We start from the raw sequence: 5,956 nt of genomic DNA on the forward strand, positions 1-5,956 counted from the left end.
AAATGGCAACCCTCTCCAGTAGTCTTGCCTGGAAAATCCCATGGACGGAGGAGCCTGGTAGGTTATAGTCAGTCCGTGGGGTTGCAAAGAGTCAGACACGAGTGAGCGAGCCCACCAGACTCCTCTGTTCATGGATTCTCCAGGCAAGAATTATGTTGTGGGTTGCCATGCCTTCTCCAGGGGATCTTTCCGACCCAGGGATTGAACCTGCATCTCCTGCATTGCAGGCAGATTCATTACCCTCTGAGCCACGTGGGAAGCCCCAGCCTAAAGATATCAACATCCCAATCCCCATAACCGGGATGTTGCCTTACATGGCAAAAGGGACTTTGCAGATGTGATTAAATTAGGGTTCTTGAGAGGGAGAGATTATGCTGGATTATCAAATGGACTTCAATTGTCATCCCAAGGGTCTTTATGAAAGGGAGGTAAGAAAGTCCAAGGAGGAAGTAGGAAGCAGAGATTGGAGTGATGTGAGGAGGGGGCCACCAGCCAAGGAGTTCAGGCGGCCTCCAGGAGCAAGAGAAGACAGGAACCAAACTCTCCCCTGGAGCCTCCAGGAGAGACCAGCCTGCCTGCACAGCCTGCCAGACTCAGAGTGGCTGAATCTGGACTTCTGGCCTCCCGAGCTGTAAGAGAATAAATGGGTGTTTGAAGCCAGTTTGTGCTGATCTGTTTCAGCAGCTAGAGGAAATGAATATGCCTGGGAGGCAGACGTGGCAATAAAGTTTTGCATGTAGGGGTTTGAGTGAGGAGTGCCCCTCACCTGCAGGGTGAAGGAAGCAGAGATGGGCAGAGCAGGCTGCCGAAATGCTGTGGAGTCACAGACAGTCACTGGCTTCAGAGCGTCCTTAAAATTCTCCCACAGGTGGTCCTCCCAACACAGCCTGTGGACAACACTGAGGATGCCTACCCTCCCCATCTTCTTTACTGGGTATCCTGATACTGTGTCCTGCGGTTCCTCTGCTCTATGGGGACTGTGCTGCGCATAGGAATAACAGGGATAAGATCACATGCTGACCATTTAAGCAGTTTCAGAAAGTACTTTTGTTTCTCTGCATTTTTCACTTTTTGGGTCAGTTGCAAAGCTATAGAAATCATTGTAAAGAGAACAGGTAAGTCTTTTGTTTAATTACAATTCTAACAATTATCTCCATTTCAGAAGAATTCTGTCTAGTTTTCTCCCCAAATGTATAGTTCTCCACACTATTTGCAATCACAGTGAATGTTCATTTTTGAATATCCTGCTTTCTTCAAGTCACATTATATTGCATTTTTGACTGGATTTGAAGTTAGGACTCTGAAGCTGTGAAGCAGAAGGAGCAGGATTGTTGGCAGTCCCTCTGTGGCTGCGGAGGCAGGAGAGTTCCTTCAGCTGGGGAGCCAGGCAGGAAGGCCTGTCTTCCTCGTCTCCTATAGAGTCTGTTTGATGAACTGTGGCCCGCTGTTCACCTGTGGCACTTGCCAGCATTCCTGGTCCTGGTTGCAGTGGTAGGCAGTGATGAACATCAAGTATGTGGCAAAGAAGTTCAACAAAAGCATTTGTTGGGAGGCCTGGCTTAATTTGAAAAATTCTGGCTAGCATTCTATAGAAACCTGGGGTCACTGATGTTAGTGAGGTTGGGTTTCAGGTGCACTCAGAGGTGGATCTAGGGCCAGGTTTGGCTGAGGCCCACGGGTGCCTTTCCTGGGCTGGAGAGGCCCTGCCCTATATTGGCCTCTCATTCAGGGCCTGAGACCTTTCATTTAGTGCGGATGACTTAATTAGACCTGAGGCTCCAGAGAGCTGCAGGCTCATGAGGCTTCCCACTTTGTCGTAAGACATTGGGCACAGGAGACATCAGTGATTTTTTTAGTCACAAACATGATTTTGTTGTCGGTCAGAAGCTGGAAGGGACAGAGACTGCCAGAAGCCATGGGACTGGAGAATCACCTTTAGGGACACCTCTGATGAACTGATACTTGTTTATATGTGATATGGCCTCCTTTGAATAGGTGTGGGAATGGTGGAAGGGGTAGAAATAAAGAGGAAGGTGGATGAAAAGTTAGAATAGGAGGAGAAAAGGAGAGCGCACTCTCTTTCCCTCCTCTGTCCCCGCGCATGACCAGCTCTCCAGGTTCCTGTTTCTACCATCTCCACATCCCATGTTGCTCAGAGATCAGCCAGGTTACAAGGCCAGAAGGTGAAGGGAACACAGGCCTTTCAGCACAGTGTCACACATTCTGTACAGAGAAGACCACCTCCTGGGCCCCCTGCTCTGGGCTTCCCCCAGTCAAGGTGGACTCCTTGTTCCTGGGAGCGACCCTGGGCTGCAGAGAGTGGGTGTGCACTGCCCAAGTGGAGACTTCACTCTGGGGTGTTGGGGAGAAATCCTGGGGTTCTGTTTCAGGGTTAGCAATCTTCCAAGTAAATCTTGTTTTAGGGGTTGATCCTGCAGTTCACAGAAGGAGTGGCCGGGGACACACCGCCTGGGCTCTGCACCAGAGGAGGAGGAGGGGCAGCGGGAGGGAGGACGGTGCATCTTCCCAGAGAGGCTGCCCAGGGCACGTGCTGCTTCTCTTTACAGTCTTGGGTTTTTAGTTCCCAACAAGCAAGGGCAGGACCAGGCTGGTCACCACAGGAACTGACTGGTCACCTTCTCTTCCCTTATACTGTGCCTGCTGTCTTTCTAATCAGAAGGTCCCCTAGAGATGCCCTCTGTTTTGTGTGAGGTGAAGCTGAGGCCTGAACTTCCAAGTCTTGGCCTCAAGGATGAGCTCTCCACTGTGGTTCCTCATTGGTGTGGAGGTGGAGGGCTCATGTCACAGGCAGGGCAGCTGGTTAAGGCCCATCAGAGACATGGGTTGGGGAGAGACTTTACACTGAGAATTCAGAAGCATATGCACTTTGAAGGCCATGATGCCCAGTAGGAATACATTTTGCAAAAAGCCCCTGTGCATTCACTACATGTATGTGAGTACTGAGCACAAACTTTTACCCATGCAGATGAATCAGAAGCTTCAGGAAATATGGTTTATCCTTACCATGTGCAATGCTCTCCATCAGTTTCTACTTGTTGTCATTCCCTTTTATTCCAATCTGCAGTGTAATGTAAGTGGCATGCCACTTAAAGATGATTACCTGACACTTGAAAAACACGATATGGCTCTCTCTCTTCCTCGAATCCGATAGTTCACTGGCTTAGAAGAAGGATCCAGAAGATCTAGCTGGAGTCAGTGTCTGTCAGCCCCTTGGGGTCCAATTCACTCTGTGGGCTCTGCCCAGCTCCCCACAGTGTCCCCTGACCCCACCAATTCCTGAGGGCCAGGCTGGCAGGGCAGGCTGACTGCTCTCCCCGTGTCTCCAGTGTCCAGATCCTTGCAAAGCCAGTCTGCCCTGTGCATGTGTGATGTACTATCCTTGGGGTCTGGGGGTCAACAGTGGATGGGGCCTGAGCTACAACTCAGTCTCCCAAGCAAAACATCACACACAGAGACTCTGCTCCTTGTATTTCATGTTTTAAAACACTAATTATACAAATATAAAAGGAGAGTTAGAGCAAAAATCATAAAAATGGTTTATTATCATTCCATATAACTTCTTTTGTTTTTGAGAACCAGCCACATTTCTTCTTTTTCTAAAGAAAAATTGGAAAGTGCTTCTCTGGTGGCTCAGTGGTAAAGAATCCGCCTGCGGAAGACATGGGTTCGATCCCCGATTGAAGAAGATCTCCTGCTGCAGAGCAACTGAACCCATGCGCCATAACTACTGAGCCAGTGCGCAGGCCCAGGAGCCTCGGCAACTGAGCCCACGTGCCCGAACTCCTGGAGCTCGGCACCTGGAGCCCGTGCTCTGCAAGGAGAGGAGCATCACAATGAGAAGCCTGTGCATCGTGACGAGAGAGGGGGGCCCCTTTGTTGCAACTGGAGAAAACCCCTGCAGCCACAGAGACCCAGTACAGCAAAAACAAATGAATAGGTGGTGTGCATGTGTCTGCTCTTCACATAGAGTTAGTTTATAATCAGATATGTTCATCAGGACTGATCTTATGTCTACATTGATCAGTGGCAGAACTGGAAGCCCAGACTGAGGGCTGACAGGCAGTGGGAAAATGAGGTCTCTTGGTCCCTGGACTGGGGGAGCAGTAGCGGCTCTTTCTTGCGTGGAGCCAGATCTGTCTTCTAGGCCTCTTAGGGAATGTGGTGAAACCTGTATGAGGGCCCTTTAATGGCAGGCTCCTGAGACCTAGCTAGAGTTCACTTTCCATTTCCCTTGTTCAGATGTGTATGGCTGTGAGTGCAGGCATCCAACTCAGATGCTGGTGGGTATGGGATTCAGACCACTGAGGGTCACTTGCAGGAGGAAATTCTGGAGAACTTGACCTAACTCAGATTTCTCTTTTGGAAGACCTGGAGACACCGTGTCATTTCTGAAGGAACGTGACAATTGAATTGGGTGACTGATGTAGTTCAGGGTCTAGACTCACCCTGACATTCTAGGGGAACTTTCTTTTGGACTCGCATGGCCCTGCTTCATTGTGACAGTTGTGGTTGACAAAGCCATCCTGAGGACTTCCAGGGCTCAGCCCTCCCCGGCATCCTGAGTTCTCCTACTTGGGAAATTTTCCTCCTTTTCTCTTGGCAGATACTTCTCTGGTCCCAGGCCCATTATTGAGGGGGATGGGGCAGAAGTGGGTGTAAGCATGCAAGGTATCAACAGCCCAAGCTTGGGACCATCTCTAAAAAGAGTCATGGGGAGGTTGCTATGGTGCATCTATGCCCTGAGTTGTAGTGGCTGAGGCACAAGGTTTCTGGGAAGTGGAGAGGTGAGAGGAGGAGGAGGGAGGAGAAGGAGAAGAAGGAAGAGGTAGGCTGAATAACGGCACCCAGAAATATCCAGGGCCTAGTCCTTTGAACCTATGAATGTTACCTTATATGGTAACAGGAACTTTGCAGATGTGGTTAAGGTAAAAACCTTAAGATGGGGAGATTACCCATGTTATTCAGGTGGGCCCTAAATGTAATTACATGCATCCTTACAAGACACAGGCAGAGGGAAATCCTACTATGAGAGAAGGCCATGTGACAACCTCAGCAGAGAGAGAGAAAGAGAGAGAAAGATGCAAAGTCACTCCTCTGTGGGCTTTGAAGATAGAGGAGAGGACCATGAGCCAAGGAATGGGAGCTATGCCACTATAGAAGCTGGAATAGTTATCAGCCTCTGGAGGGAGTGCAGCCTTGCCAACACCTCGGTTTAGGGCTAGGGAAAGTGATTTCAGACTTCTGACCTCCAGAAATGTAAGAGAAAAAATGAGTACTGTTTTAACCCACTGTGCATGCGTGCTAAGTCGCTTCAGTCGTGTTCAACTCTTTGCGACCCCTGGAGCCTGGTAAGCCCTTCTGTCCTTGGGATTCTCCAGGCAAGAATACTGGAGTGGGTTGCCATTCCCTTCTCCAGGAGATCTTTCCAACCCAGGGATTGAACCCACATCTCTTATGTTTCCTGCATTGGCAGGTGAGTTCTTTACCATTAGCGCCACGTGGGAAGCCTCTTTAACCCACTGAGTTGGTAGTATTTTGATAAAATGACTATATTAAAATAATACAGTGATCAAAGGATTTCATGGGTCTGACATGACACAGTCTGAACAACACTATAAACATTTGGAACAAGTCGGTGCCATACTTGACACCCACCTATAACTGGTGGGAGCCATCACATCTTCCAGAAGCAGAGAGAATTCCTTTTTCCTTTATTTCAGAAATGCAGCACTAATTTCCATTCTTAGAGGAATAAACCATAAGTTAAAAAAAATAAAAATAGAAACAGAAAAGGCAGAGAAGAGTTAGAGACAGGCTAGAAACAAAGAACAAGGGCAACAAATAGAAAATGGTAACAAGTATGGTAGACATAATACCAATACTCATTTTGAATACTACGGGTCTCAGTTCAGTTCAGTTCAGCTGCTCAGTCCTG

The sequence above is a fragment of the Cervus canadensis genome, chromosome 17, assembly GCF_019320065.1.
Source record: "Cervus canadensis isolate Bull #8, Minnesota chromosome 17, ASM1932006v1, whole genome shotgun sequence".
In the NCBI taxonomy this organism is placed as follows: Eukaryota; Metazoa; Chordata; class Mammalia; order Artiodactyla; family Cervidae; genus Cervus; species Cervus canadensis.